Source organism: Tamandua tetradactyla, chromosome 24, assembly GCF_023851605.1.
Source record: "Tamandua tetradactyla isolate mTamTet1 chromosome 24, mTamTet1.pri, whole genome shotgun sequence".
Lineage (NCBI taxonomy): Eukaryota > Metazoa > Chordata > Mammalia > Pilosa > Myrmecophagidae > Tamandua > Tamandua tetradactyla.
Window position 1 is genome coordinate 52,422,182 of NC_135350.1, and position 24,429 is coordinate 52,446,610.

The following is a 24,429-nucleotide window of genomic DNA, read 5'->3' on the forward strand; positions in this document are numbered from 1 at the left end:
CGTGGAAGAATGCTTGCCTTTCATGCAGGAGATCTGGGTTCAATTACCGGATCATGTACCACCACCAAAAAAAATTAGAAAATGAAATTGGATAACTTTAATAGTGAATTGGATATGTGTAGACTCCTGATCCTAATGTACATCTTGTTCAAATCATTTTTTTAAAATGTTATTAAGGGGCCTAGATTATAAGCTTTTAAAGCAGACACATTAAGTCTGGAAAGGTGATTATTATTTCTGGATTTTGAGAGGCTGTTTTATATATATAACCTGATATTCAGAGATAAGAACAAAGCCAAACAGGTTGGGGTAAAGTAATTGAGAACATAGGGGTAAGGAAGACAGTGTCTGTATTTTAGAACCACACATACTCTTTGATATCAATGGAAGAAAGGTTTATTTGATCTGGAACTGAAATTTTCTGTAGCACATAATCGAATTCTACCTATCTGTACAGCTCATTTGAACAACTGAAACACAGAGAGCACAGAATAAGAGGTTTTTCCTTATGTCTGATGCTCCTTTTAGCTACTATATCAACAGAAGAGTAGAACATATGGAATAAAAATAAATAATAGGGGGAACAAATGTTAAAATAAATTCAGCTTGAAATAGTGGTAAATGAAAGCGAGGGGTAAGGAGTATGGTACGTATAGTTTTTTTTTTCTCTATTATCATTTTATTTTTTTCCATTGTCTTTTTATTTCTTTTTCTAAATCAATGCAAATGTACTAAGAAATGATGAATATGCAACTATGTGATGCTATTAAGAATTACTGATTATATATGTAGAATGGAATGATTTCTAAATGTTTTGTTAATTTTTTTTAATTAATAAAAAAAAGAGGTTTTTAATCCTGTATAGATTATTGTAATGCCTGGAAACATCCTAGAGTATATTAACCGGATAATCAAAAAGTATTGGCAAAGTCCCCTGAGGCAGGGGAGAAAAAGTATGGAACTATTAAACCTTACCATCGGGGGTCCCCTGATACTGTGTCAAACTTTAGGGACACCCAAATCAATAGGCCATGCCCTTGATCATGAGGCTTACTCTTGCGAAGCTTATGTAGGTAGTTAAAAGCTTAGACTACCTATAGGCATGCCTAAGACTTACTTCTAGAGACCCTCTGTTGTTGCTCAGATGTGGCCTCAGTCCTTCTAAGCCCAGCTCTGCAAGTGAAATCATTGCCCTTGCCCCTACATGGGACAAGACATCCAGGGGTGAAAATCTCCCTGGCAACACGGGAGATGACTCCCAGGGATGAATCCAGACCTGACACCATGGGATCAACAATTCCATCCTGACCAAAAGGGGGAAAAGAAGTGTAATTAATAAAGTATCAGAGGCAGAGAGAGTTCAAATAGAGTCGAGAGGCTACTCTAGACGTTGCTTTTACTCAAGCTTCAGGTAGACCTTGCTACCTGTCATGACCTGCCAACCCCCAACCATGACCATTCCAGCCAATCCTAAAGAACACCTAGGGCAATATATAAGATTCCACAAGGGTTCCAGGCACTAGAGTAGCTTTCCAGAAACCTGTTAACCTCCAGATGGATCACTGGTCCAGATAAGTGCTGAAACCTACCCCAAGCCTCTCCAGAACATCAGATAGTTCCATCTCCTTACCCCATATTAGTGACAGACCCTTCCAATATCAAAAATTTAGAATTGCCATAACCCAAACACCCCTAAAGAGAGGTATGGAAAGTTCAAAAGTGATGGTGGAGTTATACATAGAAGATAGGATTTAACAAATGAATGTGAATGCTGACTCATTAAATTGATATCTCTTTTAGTCTCCAGTATTTTAGAGCAGCTGCAAGTAAAAACCTAAAATTGTGAAATTGTAACCCATGTTAAAGTCTGAAATATGTTCTACAACTAACTGTGGTGTTGTGCTTTGAAATTTATAGCTTTTTTGTATATATGTTATTTTTCACAAAAAAGGAAGGAAAAAAAAGCCGATTGTGATGATAAAAAAGTATTTAAGCCCTCTAGCCTCCTATATTCTGGAGCAGCTAGAAGGAAAAATATGAGAGGATCATATGGTAGCCCATGACAAACTCTGGGATCTGTCCTGTAACCACTTGTTGAAGAGTGCTTTGAAAACTATTGCTTTTTTATTTGTTTGCTTTGTATATATGTTATACTGTACAATAAAAAAGTTAAAAAAAAAAAAGTTAAGGTGTAGCATTCACAGAGAATGTAAAGTGCACTAATCCTTATGTAAACAACTCAATGATATAGAACACTTTCAGTACCCAAATAAGTTACCTTCAAGACCTTTCCAGCTTATTCCAGACTCCCCACCCCTAGTTTTGACTTCTTTTTTGTCATCAGGTAGTTTTGTCTATTTTTGCCTAGTTCTAACCTTAATACAAGAAATTGATAACAGATTTAGTTGCTCCAGGTCTATAAGAAATAAAACTGAGTTTAACTAATGAAGGTACAAATTGTAAAGAGACACAGTGAACCCCAAAACACAAACTTACCCAAGTACTTCTTCAGGTTCTGATGCTCGTTATTCTCACATACCGATTCTTTCCCATAACTTACCATTTCCTACATGGTTGCCTCTGTGTACTTGGTTAAGTATGACAGAAACCTTCTGTGGTACAGATTTAGATAAAATTTATTCCAACTGCACAGCTAAAGGAAACTGGGTCTGTAATAGGTCATGCACCTAAAGTTGCATGGCCAATAAGTTGACAGAGTCTACACTCAAAGGCAGGGCTATGATTCCAACATCCTGATACTTTCCAGCAGACTACACACTCTCCCCACATAGTTGGTAAGGCTTCCCCATAAGAAACAGTAAATGGTGTGTTTTCCTAACTCTTTCAAAAGAAGATAATAAAACATCCTTTCTTAACCAGGGTACATTGAATATTGCTCCATTTAGAATCTGACTAGGAACTCATACCTCGCATGGCTAGGACTGGGGTGGTGGTAGGGTATTGGAAGTTGTGCTGGTCTGAATCTGTTATGTGTCACAGAAAAGGCCATATTCTTTTAATCCATTCTTGTGGGGACCCATTTTGTGGGTGAAGCCTTTCAGGTAGGTTGTTTTCATGGAGATGTGACCCACCCAATTCAAGGTGAGTCTTAATCCTTTTAGTGAGTCCTGCATGAAAAGATTTAAGACAAGAAAACACAGAGAGACAGATACAGAGAAATGAAACCAAGTGAAGGATGCAGAGAGAGAGAAATGCCCCAGAGATGCTAAGTGAAGAGTGCAGGACACAGAGAGCTCTGATGCACGTCCCTGGAGAAGCAATCAAGGACACATGAAACCTAAAGCCAACAGAACCCAGGAGTGAAGGACCAGCAGACCCCTTGCCATGGGAAGAGGAACCCAGATGCCATAAACCTTTCTTCAGTGACGTTATCCTCTTGTTGATGCCCTAATTAGGACACTTCCATGGCCTCAGAATTGTAACTTGTGACTTAATAAATCCCCATTGTTATAAGCCAATCCATTTCTGGTATATTGCATTTTCACAGCTTTAACAAACTGAAACAGAAGCTGATATTTATTACCAGCTTTTATTTTTAAACAATTTAATGAACACAATAAAAAAAAAGTTACCTATCTTTTATTAGCATAGGTCTTACCTACCTTTATTGACAGAAACTAATTTCCTGGGGCTTATGAGAATGTTGCCTTGTGTGAATAAAAAGTCCTGAGGCTGGATGCAGAATTGGATGTTTAAAGATTTTTCTCCCTTTCAGGGAATTTGTATAGCATGGAAATGGGATTAAAGCATCGGTGACTACAGAATTCATAAAAGAGGGGCTTAGTGGTAGTGATTTATTTTGAAAAGAGTTTAGGGAACTTGTCCAAGCTGTGTTCTATAAAGTAAATTCACTGCTTTTTCTTAGATTAAAGCAGTTTTCTAAAGATGTTTTTATTTAGCCTTTAATAAGATTGAGAAAATATGAATTGTTCATAGTAAAGAATATGTTATTTATTGGGTGAGTAACATGCATATCATTGGGCTGACAGGAGGAGTCTAATGCCAGTACTATCTGCTGATACCACTCCTTGCTTAGTGCTGCCTCTAGGGCACGCGGGGTCATCTCAATGCCAAGTGATTGGAAAGGCTAAACAATAAGAAAGGGCTGGAAGACTCTTCCTATTCAAACCAAAGGGCATAGTAAATTGCCAGCTGTCCTCAGTGACTCATCCTTTTGGCAGGTGAGGAGAAAATTATGCCTTGCCAATATATTTTATGTAGAAGGATATAGACCACATTAGTTAATTTATGCAGATATTCAAAATTTCCAAGTTTGCATGGTAACTTGAAAAAGTTCCAAGTTTCTATTACCTGTTATCTCAACTGCCACAATGAGACCAACTATGCTATTTGAATTCTAAGTAGAGTCAGATCTTCTTGCACTTTAACTAGCTTAAAAACTTACTAAAAATCTTGAGAATTACCCAAATTTCCAGGAGCGTCTGTTTCAAATTTTAGATCTGAGCCCTAACCTTCAGAATTATGGATAACTACCTGAGCTAGTCATGCTACCTTTCCTGAAATCATTAAGTAGCTTAAGAATTTGAGCCATTTTAAAATCACAGCTTTAATTTTTGGTTTTAATCACTGAATTGTTTTTTAAACCATAACATTTTTTTGAGTCTATCTTGCTAAACAATCAATTATATTGAAAGGAAATATTTAATCTGTTTAACAAGACTTCAAGAGAGAGGTTGGAGGGAGGGAGAGGGAGAGAGAGAGAGAGAGAGAACTTGCTGACATCTTTACAAACATGTTGGCATGGTTGTTAAACCTTAGCATGCATCAGAATCACCTCTAAGGCTTATTAAAATAGATCGCTGGGCCAAACCCCCAGAGTTTCTGATTCAGCAGGTCTAGAGTAGGACTAGAGAACTTGCATGCCATGCAAGTTCCTGGTCAGGGACCACAGTTTTGAGAACCACTGTAACCTAATCAGGGTTAGGATTAGAGGATTCCAATCACCATAATCTTCCCATAGTGCAAAGAAGATATCCTTTCCACCTAAAACAGGAAGCTTGCAGCTACAGAAGAGAAGCCTAGAGTAATAAATAGCTAGAAAGCCTAGCCCTTTCAATCCCAGGATATTGTGGGCATGTGGAGAGAATGTTGGCAAGTCAATCAGTCAGAGCCAAGTTCTGGTTTCATTTCTCTGTTGCCTCATGGAGTAGAGGGCAAGAGCGTGTGCTGAGTGAGGGAAACGTCGAGGGCATCGGGACATTGCTGCCTTGAGACTAGAAGGTAACGGTGGAAAGGACCTGACTCAGCTCAATTTAGAGGGAAGAGTGGTCTCGTCAAAGGGGAGGATCTCAGACTTGGCTGCCAGCCAGCAGACTTGGAATTGAGGCAGCTATAATGGGGTGAGGTTCTCCTGGGGTGGACCCCTAGGCCTATGGCTCAGATGCTCAGGTGTCCAAAGGCAAGAGAGCTGAGAAGATCATGGCACACTGTGTGCAAAGACCTAGACTCCTACCTCATCACTGCCTCAAATTCCAGACGCCATTTTGGCATGGCAGCCGGGCAGTGGAGATGGAAGAAGGCATATGAGAAGGGAGCATTTTATTTTAGAGAATAAGCATTACCTTAAGGGTCTGTTCAAATAATTTGACCAGGCTAGTTTTTAACTGGGCTAGGACTAAAAGCTATTATTTTGTTTTCTTGCCAACCTACAGGTGAGGGTTTGTGCAGAACGTATTCAGTTTAGACAGAACAAAGAATTCACATTTTTTCTGCACATCTAAGTCGTCATGTGACTAGGGTCACCAGACAAAATCCAGGACATACACTAAAAAAGTATTCATTGTTTATCTCAAATTCAAATTTAACTGGTTGTTCTGTATTTTTATTTGCTAGATCTGGCAGCCCTCCTTGTGATGTGATAACATTATTAAAGTTTCCAGCTCACTCCAATCCAAAATCTCAATCATTATATGGTCTCATTATTGTGCCAGTTGAGGGCATTTGACAGAGCTAAGCCCCAATTTGCATATACTGGATTTCAAACTTCTGTTAATATTTCTGAAGGACGTGGGTGGCAGAGGAAAACCAGCTTGGGATAAAACCCTCTCTATGGACAATCCATAAAGAGGCAAATCCACACACTGATAGAAAGTTAGTTGTACTGGAAATGTACTGATCACTTCTGTTTCAATATTTCAAGGCATGGATATTCACATTTGAATTATTACAATATCCCTATAAGGTGATTTCCAAAATTGTTAAAGGAACATATTAACTATGCAATCAGGATTATTTGACACATCCTCTAACCCTCTCCCTAGGTCCCACTGTCACCAGCCACTAAGCGTCCTGCTAACTGTATTAGAGAGTCCATTTGGGAGCAGTGTCCCATGCAGGGAGCTTTAAGGATGCTCCTGAACACATAGGACAATGTGATCAGGGTCAGCTTTCTGAGGTTGAGGTCACCCTCTGCCCATGGCTTGAAGGATTCTATTGACAGGACCCACCCATCAATCCACAGATAGCTCCCACCAATTTGTCACTCAAAATTACACCTTAGGAACTCACTCATTCATGTGAAAATATTGATAACCTGCAAAATATCCTTTAAAAATATCAATAATAGCTTTATTACCCCCATTTTATATGAGTATAAGATTTTATTGTTTTCAAAGGACTTTTTACTAATCGAAGTCACAGTTTTTGGAGATTAGCAAGTCATCCCCTGGCAAGGTTCTAAGGGAGCAAGAAATGGAAAGGCAAGTTTGGACGAGGAACCAGGAAGAAGACAAAAGGGAGGGTATGCTGGTTTGAAGCTGGTATGTAGCCCCCAAAAGACCATGTTCTTTTCATCCATCCTTGTGGGTGCAGAACTTATTCTAGGTAGGACCTTTTGATTAGGTTATTTCAATTGAGATGTGATCCACATCTATTCAAGGTGGGTCTGAATCCTTTTACTAGAGTCCTTTATGAGAAGATAAAAGACAGAAAAGGCCAACAGAGCTCAGAAAAAAACATGCAGAGAAGTCCGGAGAGAGCTTAGAGAAAAAGCCCCTGGAAGAGCAGAGAGAAAAAAATGTCTCAGAGAGGCTAAGGCAGGACACACAAGCTCAGAGAGAAGACCACTGAACTAGGAGCTGAAAACAATAAAACCTGGGAGCAAAGGACCAGCAGCTGCTGGCCATGTGTCTTCCCATATGACAGAGGTGTCCCAGATGCCAGCAGCCTGTCTTCAGAGAAGGTATCGTCCTGTTGATGCCTTAATTGGGACATTTTCATGGCCTTAAAACTGTAAATTTGTGAATAAATCCCCACTGCAACCCAACCCATTTCAGGTCTATTATATTCCAGCTGCTTTTAGCAAACAAACATAGGGGGTGAGCAATTCTCAGGGAGGAGAGATTTGAGGGAAAGTGGGTACAAAAATGTGGAGAAGCCAGGGGCTTCTAAGAAGAGAGCATAAAGACAAATTTTAATTCCTTCACAATTGTATTAGACCTGAGAAGGGCCCATACCTGTGATAGACAAAGACACTTCTGGTCTCTGGGGAAAGAAGTCAACAACTTTTATCAAGCATCTGCTATTTGGGAGACAAATGATAAAATCTCATTGGAACACTCAGATGTTCTCTTACAAAACAAGAAATACTCCAACAATTCAACATTTATTAGGTATTTCAACTACCTATAAAATTATAGAACAAACTGTGATTGGAATCAAGTCGGGGTTTTTTGTTTGTTTGTTTTGGGAGGGGGAGCAGAAGGAAGTAGAAAATGATGAGCCTGTATTCATGCCTTGATAAACCATAAAACCCTCACTCACTCCTCCCTTCTTGCTGTCATATTTCCTTCAACTTTATTTCTATTGGCAAGTGAATTTGCTTCCATCATATGAGTTAGACAAGGCAGGGAAGTTAATCTATTTAAGGGAATGTGAATCAACACTGCTGGGAAAACAAAAGGCTCCAGTATGTACTGTATTAAAAGCAAAACAAATAAAGGTGCTGGTGGAGCCCAGCCTGTGGTTGCCCGGAAGCTGAAGAACCCACTGCTCATCTGAAAATAAACCAACTCATCTGAAAATACAGTGGCTTAAAGGCTTGAGCTTTTGTGTCAGATACGCTGGAGTTCATATCCACATGTCATAGATGTGTCCCCCCTTGGTCAAGTTGCTCTCTTGACAGTCTCTGTCTCCTCATCTGTAAAATACAGTAATAGAAGCAGTAATGATAATAATAATAATAATAATCTACTTCATGGGGTTGTTGTGAGAATTAAATCATAGGATACAGATGAATATGTTTAGAACGGCCAAAGTTAACATTCTGTGGGCTTGCTAGAATTATTTATTTAAAGATGGCAGGCCAACTTGTAAGTAAAAATTGATCTCTATAATAGTATTCTAAATTTGATCCCATTTAATCCACTTCCTCAGCATTTACTCTGGAATCCTATGAATGTGAATGCCTGGCAGTTCAGTTCAATCACCTCATGTATATTCATTGCCAAGTGCCCTCATTCTTTCATCCCATTTCCATTTCCTTAATTTTAGAATGTTAATCTCAAGTAACTATAAATTCTCTTGCCACCCACGTGCTCTGTGCATTTGAGGGACAGGACAGGGGAGCACCTAAATTATCACACACAAAGAAAAGATCTGTCAGCATTGCAGAGCTGTTTTGAAAAATAGCAAAGGTAAGAAACCCTTTTCCAAACATTTAAAGCCTTAAAGTTAAATTTGCAACTATATGATGCCTTTAAGTCTACAAGTTTGCAAAGACAAAAAATACAAGATAAATTACGAAGAAAAACAAAAAACACTGTGGGTCTTAAATTCCTGAGGGTGAGCTCATTTTTCTGTGGGTTCAGTATCTTTTAGAGTGACTTGAAGTCTTGACCTCTGCCCCTGACTTTGAGAGACTGATGGAAAGGGAATAAGGAGTCAAGAAGCAAAGGTTGAAAGGGCCCTTAATCCAAACACCACCAGTCTTGGTGGGGACGCTGCTGAGTTTTACTGGGCTACAGTCCCAGGTTGTATTTTACCAAGAATTCCCACAGACTGATGTCGGTACTCAAGCTTCATCGAGTCAGCCCTGTGGTTATGAAGGTGCCAGATGTAAAGCTGTATAAACAGAGTGACACCGAAGCCATTCCTGCTCAGTGACCTGAACCAGAAAGGTCTATTTTTAGCAACTACTGCAGGCTGTTTTGCCCTTGGAAAGAGAGCAGGCTGCAAACTCTTGGTATCTCAAATCTTTCTGTGCATTTGGATTGTTTTCTAAAATGATTGCGAAGAAGTTCTAAGAAAATAAGAACCATCCCAAATTCTGCTTAAAATTGAAACCCTGCATTTTGAAATTCACCTATTAGACAGGGTTTTCTAGGGAAACAGAACCAACAGGAGATATCTGTAAACGTGAGATTTTATAAGTGTCTCATGCAACTGTGGGGATGAACGAGTCCAAATTCCATAGGGCAGGCTGCATGCTGGCAATTCGGGTGAAGGTTTTCAATGAATTCTCCAGGAGAGGCCGGCTGGCTGCAGCAGAGATAAAAATTCTTGTCTTCTGACTGCTTAAGTCATCACTTCTCCTTTTGTGTGTGTGTGTGCTTGTTTTGTTTTGGGTTTTTTTTGGTACTCATTTTGTCTGCTTCATTTTCATCATATAAAATCTGAATCCAGCATTAGTTTCTCACATCTTCCACAAGTGTCTCCAACAGAATTTTTATATCACAGCTTATGTTAAATAGAAGTGAAATGTTAAGGAAAATAGATGAGGAAAGTGTGCAACTATTTTGTTCTCGACCATTTAATTTATGGGAGGAGATACTGCCATAGTTCTTGATTTAGCAGCAACTATTCTTTGTTTACATAGAACGATGGTTTTATTTGTTGTTTTGCTCTGTATTGGAAACATAAATAAAGTTTTCTACATTAATTTCAGTCAAGATTGTGGTATAGTTTCTTTGTGTTTGTAGCAATATGGACGCTGTCCTTCTAGGATTTGTTTTCCTCATTGTGGAGTAAAGAGAACTTTTGATTCTTTTCGGCATGAGAGTAATTTGTAAGAGTCTGTATACTCAGGAGCCACTGGGTCTAAAGAAGTATGTAAATGAGACCCAAATATATAAGGTGCCAGGTACTTCTTTCTCAGAGTCACAAAAGCTGTCTCCCACTGCTGAACTCCATTCTCTTGAAGGGCTGAATGACATCTAACCAATTGGTTGCATGAGTAGGCAGTAGTCCCATGGACTGGCACTTGTAAACAGCCAACGCCAAACCATAAGGTTACCTATGAGATAGACCAAACCCTGAAGAAACTTCTGGCTTGAACTTTCTAGCATCTTGAAAGTGACTGAAATGGCCATAAGTGCCTGAATGGGTCTCCAGGCCATCATCACATCAGCATAGTAGCAGAGATGGAGATAGTATTGCCAGGGTGAAGATGAAGAGGTTCACGGGAATCTGTTTGGGAGGACCCAAGGCAATGTCCCAGCAGTGCTTCTCCACCAGGATCTGGTCTTTTTCTTGCACAGTGGTATCAGGCACTTGTTTGTCCAAATAACCAACTAGGTACAAGGAATCTTCCTGGCCACCACCTTGGTCACTTCAGCCCCTGCTGCCTCTTCCAGGACTGCTCAGCTCAATGGCCTACTTGAAGCATTGACCTTGGTTGGCTGCCAGGCCCCTTTGGGCCATCATGGCAACAGTCACCTCCAAAAGGCATGAAGCCTCTCACTCCAAAATGACTGCCAAACCTCAGCACTGCTGGTGTCCACCACTTCTTCACCATCATCCCTTCTCCTTTGAAAGCCTTCAAGTGATTGCATTAAAAACCTCTTTTTGCTGAAGATAATCTCCTTCATTGATAGTGGATGTAATCAGTCATGATACAATCAACTTACTGATGACTTAGGTTCACAAAATGTCCTCACAGTAACAAGCCAGTACTTGCTGGTTCAGACAACTGGGCAAGAGCACCTGGCCAAGTTGACATACAAACTTAAATTATCACACCTATACATCAAGGTCAAGAAGAAGCTTGAAGCTAAAGTCTTTCATTTCCAGGAATAACCATGGAGTTGTTCAAATTAACCTGCATCCTATCCTTTTGTATCTTATGTGGACCAACAAGACAAGAATAGGTTCAAGTCATAGGAATGACCTCACACAGCCAGAGAAAGTCAAGCTGCAGCTCCTAGTGCTATAGGCTACAGGTTTCAGGGGACTTAAGCATCACTGGGCAAGTCTGTTAAAAAGTAGACTCTCCTCCCCGCAGAAAGTCTAATGTATGGAAGGGTACAAGAAACAGGTACCACAGTGGAAGATATCTGAAGCCCCCAATTTGAGGAAAAACTATTATCGGAAAAATATGGGAAACCATGAAAGATGCTGGAGAGCAAGAAGAGAGAATCCTCAAATAAGACATGAACACACCCTGTCTTAGTTTTCCAGAAATGCCATTACAAATACTACAAACTGGTTTTGACTTAAATAATGGGAATTTGTCTCTGGTTTCAGAGGTGGAAGTCCAAAAGGAAGGTCATACTTTTCTCCCACAGTCTGTAGCATTCTTGCCACAATCCTTGGAGTTCCTTGGCTTGCATCTACCTCCCATCACATGGCAATCTCTCTTCTTTGTCTGCTTTTCCAGTTTCCATTGACTTCTGGCTTTGGGCTCCGTTGTGGACTTCTCGCATTAAGACCCACCCTGGTTTATTTGGCCACATCTTGACTATTGACAACAGTTTCAAACGGTCCTATTTACAATGAGTTCACACCCACAGGGAACTAGATTAAGATTAAGAACATGTCTTTTGTCAGGGTACATAACTCAATCAACTACACCCCCAAAATTAGCCTTGGAATCTTATGTTTAAGTATTTCTTGGTGTTTCAGTCTGCTAATGCTGCTGGAATGCAGTATACCAGAAATGTGTTGGCTTTTACAATGGGGATTTATTAACTTACAATTTACGGTGGTTAGGTCATAAAAATGTCCAAATTAAGGTAACAGGATGATACCTGGACTTTGAAGAAAGGCCACCAGCATCTGGGACACCTGTGTCACATGGGAAGGCACATGGCCAGCATCTCCTGGTCCTTCACTATTGGGTTGTGTTGCTTTCAGCTTCTGGTTCCAATGGCTTCCTCTTTGTAACTTGTGGGTTCTCTCTTAGGTTTTCTGAGGCTTTTTCTCTCTAGACTCTCTCTGGGCTTTTTCTGTCCTATATCCTATAATAAAGGAGTTCAATAAAAGGATGAAGACCCACCTTGAATGAAATTGAAATAATGTAACCAAAAGTTCCCACCCACAATAGGTCTATACTCACAGGAATGGATCAAAGAACATGGTCTTTTCTGGGGTTCATAACAGCTTCAAACCAGCACACCTGATTTATGTCAGAGGGATGTGAGATGACTGATTTGGTTAGAAGGCCTGATTTCTCCTCCTAATTCTGGGATTTATTAGTCCTGTGATATAAGGCTAAGTTTTTTAATTGGGGGATGATTTAATTTCCATAAAGCAGGCAGCAGTTTCTCCAGACTGACCCCTCTGTGGGTTGAGGAGGATGGTTTGGCAATGATTTCCTACCGCAGTACTGTTTTTTTACATCTATAGTCATTGGTGAGTTACCTTTTGTCCCTGCTTTTTTTTTCCCCCTGACAACTTGAATTTCCATACAGTTTTCATTTAACTTTCACGGGCAGGAATTTTTTTTTAAATCATTTTTATTCAGTTTATTTAAATAAGGATAAGGCTATTTAAAAGACTTTACACATACAAAAGTGTATATTGCAAGGGTAAACTTTCCTGTACTTAAACATAAAACCTTCATAAACATTTAATGAGAGCATACTTAAAAAACATTTTGACCATTTTATAGCCTCTAAATATTACTTAAGTTCCACAGTAGCATATAGAGGAAGCTCTTCCATATGTATGACTTAACCAATCTATTAGCAGTTTCATTTTATGCATGTTTTTAAAAAGATCATTGCTATGAATGAGTCTCTAATCATTTTTAGAATCATTCCTCAAAACTTAAGTCAACGAAAATACTACTTCAAATAATAATTACAGTTCTGAAGGACTTTAATACTAGCAAATATATTATGGTCTCATTACAGTATCAGAATATTAGTGGAACCATCTCTCTTAAGTGCCTGGTAGCTGTCTAGATTAATAAAGCTATTTTGAAAACTGATACTGCTTTTAAAGCCATTGGGAAACAATTTAGTGCCCTGGTGCAGCAGAGTCCTGAGACTTTACAGAATTCACAAAGCAGCCTATGATCCTTCAAAGTAAGAAGATTAGGGGTCAGCCTATCTTCATTCCTCAGTGAATGAGTAGGACCAAGCAATATGATTTGCAAACCTAAGACTAAAGCTTAGTATCTACAGAAAGGAGGATGGAGAATGTAAGTGAACAAATTAAAAGTATGGTAAAGGAGGATAAGAAAAAGGAAAACAAGGAGCAAAAATGGAGAAAAAGAACAAAGACAACCTGCCAATTGCAGGAAGTAGTAAAGTGACTGGCAGTATTCTTAAATCCCAATGCACCTTGAATCTTAATCCATGTCTTTTGGGCCCTGGTGCGTAAAAACTGGGCTGAAAGTAGGGGAAAATTCACTTCTCTCAGGAAAGGTGGAAAACACATCCATTTGACAAGTATTTGCTGAGAACCAGGAGTAGCACCTACTCAATAACTATTAACTAAATGAACTGAAGTGCTCCAAACTCAGGACTGAGTGCTTTACGCACATTATCTTAATTGTCACAAGCTTCATACAAAGGAGGAAAGATTGTCTTCACTTCACAAATTAGAAAACAGATGTGAAGTCAGTTAACCAAGATTTCCCATTAGCTACAGGAGTGGATTCAAACCAAGTTTTGTTGAAATTCAAAGCCAGTTCACCTAACCCCTGGCATAGCATGCCCCCCTGAGGGGTGGGTGGTGGCAACTGGAAATGAATCCAAACCTCCAATCCCAATGAGGCTTGGAGAAGTTGGGCCTCCAGAGAAGGGTGGGCCCTGCCCGAGAAGCATCCCTGAAACCAGGCATCCAGGACCTCACTCCCAAACCACGGCTGCAGATGGTCTCCCTTACCTAGGGGGTCACAGGGCCCTTGGGTGGGAACTAGGTCAACCTCAATTTCACCGAGGGGAAAAATGCCTTCCAGCGGGATCCTTTCATTGGTGGGGGATACAGACGAAAGCATGGTCAGTTTGGAGGATGAGACTTGATCATAGAAACAGAGAGAACAGTGAGAACGAGCCTAGCCCACCTGCCTGTCCCAATGCACTCTTCCTGCTGGAGAAAGGACTAACCCTGTTTAATGATATTGTTAATAATAATAATAGCCAAAATTTATACAGCACTTTATACACCAGTGAGGGAGGCGTTGTTATTATCCTCATTTTACAGATGATGAAACTATGGCAGAGGTTAAATAACCTGGCCAAGGGCACTGGACTAGGGATTCAAAGTTGGAGCCGTGCTCCAACTGCCTCACAGCTTCCATTTGGGACATTTTTGTTGTCATTCTACAAATTTTCATTGAGCATATATTACAGAGCAGGAAACATTTCAGGTACTGGGGATACCACACTAAACAAATTCTCTGCCATCAAAAGCTTATATCGTAATGAGAGGAAATAGAAGGGTTTGTGTGTGTTTGTGTGTCTTGCAGGTAAAAAATAAAGAATAAGTAGTGCCGGGAGCAAGGCAGGAAGAGAACTGCAATTTGAAATTGACTATTCAGGGAATTCTGACATTTGAGCACATACCTGAAGGAAGTGAGAGCAAAGCAAAAAGTATACAGTTGCTAAAATTTAAAATTAATTTTTAAAAATTCAATGACATCAACCACTAATGAAAGACAATGATTCTCTTTCACTGTTTACTCCTTTAAGTTACAAGAGTGAAGGACAAAAGGTTGTGAAAATGTCCGACTCCTTGTGGCAATTCCAAGAAAGATTGTTTTAAGTGCCCAGGGTGTGTGGGCCCCTGCTTATTTACAATCAATAAATAACAACGGCTGATTCCTAAGAGACACCTTTAAAGAAACATTCCAAAGAATCCTTTTAAAATGCTCTTTAGAACCAGTCTTCATGAAAACAGCATAGCAACCTTCCTACATTAGCAATAAACACACAAACCAAGAAGCGGTCCCCCACGGGGACTATTACACATCCCACCCACTAAGCAAACACAGCATCAGGCGGCAGTTTGACAAAAGATAAGGGGGGGGGAGTGGGAAAAATTACATTTTTCAAATGCATTGACACTGTGCTAAGCAATCTGGCAGCTCACTGAGAGAGCATGACATGGGCTTCTAGACTAAACCAGGCAGTTGAATAAACATTTTAGTGGCAGAAGCCAAGGCAGTAAGATGCTGATCTCAGAGGTATAACTTTACCAAAGGCTAATGAGGCTCTTTAAAACAGCCACATCCTAGGGTGCCCGAGGCAACAGAATCATAAGGAGACAAATGCATATTTGTGGTAGCCACTTTAATAAGCAATAAAGAACCCTACAGCTCATCTGAAGTCAGAAGGAACCAGGGGTTTCTCTTTCCCTTTGGAAGACTAATAGCCTGGTGAGAGTTCCCTGTGCTCCCAAACCTATACTTTTCCCTAGAACCTTATATAGGACAGCTGTGGACTTGGAATAGTGGCAGCTAAATAAGACATTTAAAAAATTATATAATCCAGAAGGAAGAGGGGCAGTAACACAGCAGACTTGTCCACAACAGGGCAAGCACTGCCAGGACCCTCAAAAATCTGATTTCTCAAAGTGACGAATATGCTACTATGTGATGATATTGTGAGCCACTGATTGTACACCATACACGGAATGTCTGTATGTTAAGAATGTTCACGTTTGTATGTTGTTTTGGTTTGATAACACAAAATAAACTAAATTTTAAAAAGTCTCATTTCCCATTAAGAACTTGCAATGGGTGGTATTTAACAATTCTTTCCTGAAGCCATTTCTCTACCCCTCACTCCCAAGAAATTGGGGCCTTATGCTAAGGTGAGACAAAGCACAATTTTAAAAAATTAGAGGATGAGGAGATAAATGAATATCTCTTAAGGAGAAAAAGATGCTCACACATTTGTTTCAGTTTAGTACTGAATTCAGTACTGCATTGTTTTGAAACTTCTCTCTGGAAGTTGTCTTCATGTAGTATGTTCTGGTTTGTTAAACGTGGGCACCAACCCGAAGTCGCCGTGTGACAAATAGAGTGAGCGAGGCGACTGCCGTCGGACGGATGCTCTTTGACCAACCTCACCTGTCGAGGAAATGAACTCACAGAGCAATGGCAGGTGATAGCTGCTTAGGTCACAAATGTGCACGAGGGAGGCCCAGGACAGGTGCTGCCCATTGACAAGCCCCTTCCCCTCACGCCACCTACCTGCATTTATCAGGGGTGACATTATTTACTAAGCATTGAGAAAAATCACACCTCCACATAGCATTCATGAGAAGTAGCATCTGACAGAAATCCAAGAAGGGGAGCTGCTGTTGGAACCGTCCTTCCCAAGGACCTTTTTGGATCCAAGACAGGTCTTGAAACCTCAGCAGCCGGGGGCTGTAGGCGAGCACTTGAGTTCTCCACCGTTAACAAGGCTCTGCTGTACTCCCTGCCTTCTTGGTATGCCTTCTTGATTCTCATCCTGCTACTCCCTCTATATCCCTTTTCAACTCCACATGTCTTTCTTCTACCTCTTAGCTTCTAGTTACTTACTGTTTCTTTCTCTTCGTCATTTCAATTTATATCTTAAACCTGTGGTTCTTAAACTTTGCCGCACATTAGAATCACCCAGAGAGTGTTAAAACATTCCAATGTTAGGCTGCGCTTCATACCAATTAAATTAAATTCTCTGGGCAGTGCAACAGTGGCTCAGTGGCAGAATTCTCACCTGCCATGCCAGATACCCGAGTTGGATTTCCAGAGCCTGCCCATGGGAGAAAAAAAAACCAAACAATTAAAGTCTCTGAGGTTGGGACACAGTTATAAGTGGTTTTTTTTGTTTTGTTTTGTTTTAAACTCCCTAGGTTATTCCAGTGTGTAGCCAAGTTAGAGAAGGAGTGGCTTAAGCCATTTTGATTCAAGGATGCAGAATTCCAAATGTTTGGTTCTCATTCTAAATTGGAATCATCCAAACTTATCTGCTTTAGCTGATGTTCCACATTTAGAATCCGGGGAGTGTGGGGGGAAGGATTCTGTCCAACTTTTTTGTGATCTCAGAACTCAGACTTCATGTCTTAGAGGCTCAGACTTCACGTCTCAGAGGCTCAGACTTCACGTCTTAGAGGCTCGGACTGACATCTGAGTGCCTTTAAAGGATAGGTCCAGAACAATGACTGCTGTTTGAAACACATCTTTCCAAAATGAAACCATGTTATCCCAGGAATGAAACCAGGTCTTTTATCATCAAACCTCCTTTGTGGGGAAACAATAGGGCATTCCTTTGTCTGTGGCTAGTATTCAGTGCATAGAGCATATGTAATCCATTGAATAAAAATAGCGGTTTTCATTATGGGCTACAAGAAAAAAAATGTCCGTTTTCTCATTACAGTAAGGGAGTCTTGTTGCATACCTCTTGGGAAACCTAATAATGTGTTACATGATTTTTTCCATGGGAAAGAACAACTGGTTAGGAAATAAAATACTATAGATCTATATAGTGACATTCAAGCCTAGAACTCCAGGGAAGCCAAAAACTGCCCTGAGTACAGTCCCAGCAGGATTGAAATACCTCCTCAAAGCATACTGAACAAATTCCCATGATGCCAAGCCTCTTGGAAAAGTTTCTGGAGGTCGAAGTTCACTGCAGCTGCCTCCTTCCCCTCCTCTCAACCACTTGCTCAAATGAAAAAAAAAAAAAAAAAAAGTGACGAGTGCATTACCACAGTTCTCAGTGATACTGATTTCCCCTCTGGGGTAGTCAAATACTGGGTCCTAAGAAGGGGTGCGAACTGTACTGCAGTTTGGGATTTGCACTCACATTCCAAGTATTTGCCATCCCTTTGTTCAAATAAAGAACTCAGAAGAGCAGAAGGACAAGTGAAGTAATGGGGGGTGGGGAATGGGGGCAATGTCATCACAAGTATTAGGAATGGATGGCATAGCATGAGCAGGTGACAGCTACCATAGGAGACATGAAAATCTCCCATCCAGAAATCACAAGAGTTAAATGCTGCAACCTCGACGCCATTAGAGCTCCAGTGCTCTTCTCTGAGGGCACTTGGTATTCACGGACCCCCCTCCTGCATCTCCATACAATACTTAACCACAGAGCACAGCACGGGGCCTTTTAAAAATATATAACATAGGAAGCACTTCTTGGAATCTACATGGGGCACAAATATTTCTCACCTGGCCTCTCTCAGTCCAGGTGAGGTGGAAGAAGGCCACACTTGTTGTATACATATGTAAATATCTAGAATTTTAAGAACAGTTTTTAATTGCCTAAAAAAGATCATGGCACTTTTCTGTTTGTTCTCAGCTCCTGCTGCCTGCCCACTTGATGGTTATCTTTTTTTTTTATTAATTAAAGAAAAAAAAGAAATTGACACAACATTTAGAAATCATTCCATTCTACATATGCAATCAGTAATTCTTAACATCAGATAGTTATCTTTTGACATCATAATTTTCCCAAAGGCAATATATTGTACTGTCTAAAGAATATTATGTTTTCAATTTGCTTAGCCTGTGTCAAATGCGCCTACAAATCTGACCAGTTAATCCAATCTGATCCTTGGAATAGAGGTGTACCAGAAGATGGGGAGACCTCCTTCCTGCAGTCTGAAGGTCCTTCTCTGTTGCTTAACTGCCCACCAAAAAGCTTCTACTTCTTTCAGAATCAGAATACTTAAAATGTAAGTTCTCCAGAGAATATGGTCTTCTTTTTTTCAAAATCCCCATTTTGAATTCAGATCAGGTTGATACTGTCCTTTAAAACTACATTTCCTCTTAGCAAAAAGATTGTAACCTGGAACATTAAAACTTGTATGTTCTCATTTGCACAAACAAGTCTAAATCAATGTCATGAAATAGAACAATTATAAGAGAATGCAGTCAGGTAAATTTTTCTGAGCTGAGAATGTATAATAGATGCTTCTAATGGAACACTGATTTAATATTTTATTACAATGAAGCATTTTCATATACACTATCTTATTTCATCCTGTTAGCAACTCGGTATAGAGTATAGTATTGCTGTTCTCCTCCATTGGTCTCAGAGAGATTGAGTTCTGTCTGTGGTACCATGGCCAGCACTCGGTGGAGCTGAGGTAGGAATCTAGATGGTATGGTCTTTTCTCTTCCCCATGCCATTTGCAATTTCATATCTGAGAACTGGCAACTTGGTCCTGCCTGATCTGGATCACAGATTGCCAGTTTTTAAGAAAAAAAAAAGGCACATTTAAAAAATCTTTTTCATTGTATAATATAACATATATACAAAGCAAAGAAAGAAAAAAGCAGTAATTTTCAAAGCACTCTTTAACAAGTAGTTACAACAGATCCCTGAGTTTGTCATGGGCTACCATTCCATCATCTCAGGTTTTTCCTTCTAGCTGTTCCAGAATACTGCAGGCTAGAAGGAATAAATATATATATTTATTATCACAATTGACTTTTTTTCTTTTTTGTGAAAAATAACATATATAGAAAAAAGCAATAAATTTCAAAGCACATCACAACAATTAGTTGTAGAACAGGTTTCAGAGCTTGACCACTCTTAGTTCCTCCAGGTATATACCTAATAATGGGGTTGCAGGTATGCAAACACCATATTTTGGTATGGGTTACAATTCCACAATTTTAGGTTTTTAATTCTAGCTGCTCTAGGATACTGGAGACTAAAAGAAATATCAATATAATGATTCAGCAATCATATTCATTTATTAAACCCTACCTTTTCTATATAACTCCACCATCACCTTTGACCTTTCTCTCACTGTTTATGGGTATTTGGGCTATGCAAACTCCAATTTTTTAGAACATTGGAAAGGGCTGTCAATAATATGGGATAAGGGGATGGAACTAGTTGATGTTCTGGAGAGGCTGGGCCCCTCTCCATTTCAGGACTTATCTGGTCCAGGGACTCATCAAGAGGTTGTAGGTTTCTGGAAAGTTACCCTAGTGCATGGAACCTTTGTAGAATATTATATATTACCCTAGGTGTTTTTTAGGATTAAAACTGGCACATTTTATGTTCTATAAAATTTCCACCCTCCCTTCAAACTTTGCTGCTTTTGCAAATAGGGAATTCTGATTGATTTACTTTAAAAAAGCTTTTAAAGAATTATTTCTTTAAACTGGCTAAAAAATATTTAAAAAGTGACATTGGCCATTAATCAGAGTAAATTGCTTTAAGAATTCAGATGCTTTTTTAGGGAATAGAATCAGGCAGATGAGGGAGAGGGAAGATGGCAAAAGGATATAAAGGATGTGGGGAAGGGATTGAGATAATACTCCAAGAAATAATTTTCTTTTAAAACCATAACGATAAGTTGGTAAAGGAATTGACTTGCAAAGCCCTTTTTATTAATAGTTAATAGAGTTAATTTTGTATTCTTTAACAGGGCTTTAAAAAGCACTCCTTTCTTTACAAGATGCTTCTTTCAGAATCATTGACTTGCATATCCTGGGTGAGTTGCAGTCTCTCAACTCAATCTAGATATAAAAAGTTCACAGAAATCCGACACAGAGATAGCAAGTGTTTGAGCCAGCTATCCCATTCCAATCCAATAATATCATCTCACCAGTTTAGAGAAAGAAACTATTCTAACTCTCAGAAATGTGGTATCATTAATTCAGGGGAATGTTGGGCCTGAGGGTTGTGGTGAACTCAATTTCATCATCGATTTCATTAAGAGGGAAGAAACAGCTGTTAAAGCAACATATAGTTTTATTTCCAGAGGCTGATGGAGAAACTCAGATTGTGGGGTGAGCTGTAATACAGTACTTTTCTTCTGAATTCCAGCAGTGAGCCAAAGGTCAGTGGGGAATCTCCATTTAAAATTTTTTCCTAGATGAATTAAAAAAAAGTTTGTTTTAGTTTTTGGTTTTGGCTTGTTTTTTAATCATCACGAATATTTCGAAAAAGAAGAGGCAATGAGGTTGAGAAGCACTACTTTGCTGTTTCATTTCCCAAATTTAAGGGGAAAAAATGATTATGGATATTCAAGAATCCCAATGAACCCTAAACAGGATAAACTCAAGGAGAACTGTGCCCAGACACATAGTAATCAAACCATCCAAGGACAAAGAGAGATTTCTGAAAGCTGCAAGAGAAAAGCAACAAGTTATGTACAAAGGAATCCCAATAAGATTAAGTAACAATTCTCATCAGAAACCATGGAGGCAAGAAAGCAATTGTAAGAAATACATAAAGTGCTGAAAGAAAACAACTGCCAACTAAGAATTTTATAGGAGCAAGACTTTCTTTCAAAAATGAGGGACACAGGTGGAGAATTCTTGATATTCTCACAAGAAGTGGGGACAACCAAAGCAATAGGCTAAGCCCCCAGTCTTGGGGTTTGAGCATATGAAACTTTAACCCCACAAAGGATAGGCTAAACCTACTTAAAATTAGACCTCAGAGTCACACCCAAAAGAACAGAACCTCTTCTGTTGCTCAGATGTGGCCTCTCTCTGCCAACACGACAAGCAAACTAACCGCCCACCCCCTCTCTATGTGGGACATGACTCCCAAGGGTGTGGACCTTCCTGGAAATGTGGGTCAGAAATCCTAGAATGAGCTGGGACTCAGCACCAAGGGACTGAGAAAACCTTTTCGACAAAAAGGGGGAAGAGCGAAATGAGACAAAATAAAGTGTCAATGGCTGAGAGATTCATACAGAGTTGAGAGATTATCCTAGAGGTTATTCTTATGCATTAAATAGATATCACCTATTTAGTTAAGGTGCAATAGAAAGGTGGGAGGGAACTGTCTGAAAATATAGAGCTGTGCTCCAGTAGTCACGTTTCTTGAAGATGATTATATAATGTCATAGCTTTTGCAATGTGACAGTGTAATTGTGAAAACCTTGTGTCTGATGCCCCTTTTATTTATCTTATTGACAGACAAGTAAGACATGTGGATTAAAAATAAATAAATAATAAGGGGAACAAATGTTGAAATAAATTTAGTAGATTAAAATGCTAGTGATCAACGAAAGGGAGGGGTATGGTATGTATGATTTTTTTTCTGTTTTCTTTTTATCTCTTTTTCTGAATTGATCCAAATGTTCTAAGAAATGATCATGATGATGAATATACAACTATGCGATGATATTGTGAGTTATTGATTACATAACAAGAACGGAATGATCATATGGTAAGAACGTTTGTGTTTGTATGTGGTTATGTATCATAAATTTAAAAGAAAATGAGGGAAAGATTAAGACATTCCCAGATTAAAAAAAAAAAAAAAGGCTGAGGAAGTTCACTGCCACTAGACCTGCCACTGCAATACAAAAGGGAGTTCTTCAGACTGAAAGGAAAGGACACTAGATAGTAGATCAAAGTAACATAAAGAAATACCTCTGATAAAGGTAACTAAGTCCACAATTATAAATGCCATTACTATTGTATTTTTTGCTGTAACTTCATATCTTACTTCTAACAGGTACTAAAATGCAAATGCATAAAAAATAATGAGAAATCTATGGTTTTGAATGTACATTATACAAACATATAATTTGTAACAAGTATCAAAAGAAGGCAGTCTCTCTTTAAGCCATCTCTGCAAGTAAACTCACTATCCTCCTCCCTACATGGGATATGACTCTCAGGGATAAGTCTGGCCCTGGCATCGTGGTATTGAGAAAGTCTTCTTGACCAAAAGGGGAAAGAGAAATGAGACAAAATAAAGTTTCGGTGGCTGAGAGATTTCAAATATAGTCGAGAAGTCATTCTGGAGTTTATTCTTATGCATTAGGTAAATGTCCCTTTTTAGTTTTTAGTGTATTAGAATAGGTAGAAGGAAATATCAGAAACTGTTGAACTGTAATTCTTGATTCTTGAACTTGATTCTTGGAGATGATTGTATAACTATACAGCTTTTACAGTGTGACCTTGTGCCTGACACTCCCTTTATCCAGTGTATGGACAAATAAGTAAGAAAATAGAGATAATAAATAAACAGTAGGATGGTGCTAAGGGATATGGGATGTTTTAGATGTTCTTTTTCATTATTATTTTTATTCTTTTTTTTGTAACAATGAGAACATTCAAAATTTATTGTGGTGATGAATGCACAACCATATGATGATACTATGAACTCTGTATACTTTGGATGATTATATGGTATGTGAATGTATCTCAATAAAATTGCACTAAAAAAAAGGTAGGAAGGCTGAGCAGTACAGGAACAGTGTATGTATATGCTACTGAAGATAAATTGGTACAAAATCTAATATGATTGTTATAGATTTAGAATGCTAGACTTCAACCCCATGGTCATCACAAAGAAAAAATACCTGAAAAATATATTCAAAAAGAAATGAGAAGGGACTCAAAATGGTGCAATACAAAAAAATCAAATAAATATAGAAATAGACATTAGCAGAAGAATTGAGGGTCAAAAAAGGTATGACTTACAAAGACCAAATAGCAAAATGTCAGAAGAAAATCTTGCATAATCAGTAGTTACTTTAAATGTAAATAGATTAAACTCTCCAGTCAAAAGACAGAGATTGTCAGAAAGGACCAAAAAACATGACCCAGCTATATTCTCTCCAAAAGAGACTTCCTTAAATTCCAAGACATAAGTAGATTGAAGGTGAAAGAACGTTAAACAAATATATATATATATATATCATAAGTAGTAGCCAAAACAGAGCCGAGGTAACTATACTAACAGCAGAAAAAATACACTTTAGGAAAAACATTATTACAAGGGACAAAGAAAGACATTATATATTGATAAAGGGTCAATTCAATAACTAGTAAATACTAACAGCAGAGACATAAAATATATAAAATACATAAAGCAACTATTGACAAATTTGAAGGGAGAAATAGTTCTACATTATAGTTGAAGACTTCAGTACACCACTATGAATATTGATCAGAACATTTATCAATAAGTAAATAGAAGACTTGAATGATACTGTAAAACAATCAGACCTTATAGAACAATTCATACAGCAGCAGCAGAATACACATTCTTCTATAGGATACACGGATCATTCTCCAAGATAGACCATATGTTAAGTCACAAAACAATTCTCAATAAATTAAAAAATATTGAAATCATATGATATATCTTCTCTAACCACAATGGAATGAAGTTTGAACTCAGAGGAAGAAACGGAAAATTCACAAATAAATGGAAATTAAACTATGTACTCTTAAACAAACAATAGGTTGAAAGGGAAATTAGGAAGTATCCTGAAGTAAATGAAAACAAAAGCAAAATA

General features: G+C 38.8%; 1 long non-coding RNA gene and 1 pseudogene across 1 annotated transcript in view; one reads left to right on the top strand and one right to left on the bottom strand.

The window, feature by feature from the left end:
• Positions 1 to 10,137: 10,137 nt before the first annotated feature.
• LOC143667967 (ER membrane protein complex subunit 4 pseudogene) lies at positions 10,138 to 10,683 on the bottom strand (annotated as a pseudogene).
• A 5,684-nt stretch (positions 10,684 to 16,367) lies between these two features.
• Positions 16,368 to 24,429, top strand: part of LOC143668354 (uncharacterized) — an 86,931-nt gene continuing 78,869 nt past the window's right edge. Inside the window, exons 1-2 of the long non-coding RNA XR_013168413.1 lie at positions 16,368 to 16,642; positions 18,707 to 18,876. This is a non-coding gene — a long non-coding RNA (uncharacterized LOC143668354). The remainder of the gene's footprint in view (positions 16,643 to 18,706; positions 18,877 to 24,429) is intronic.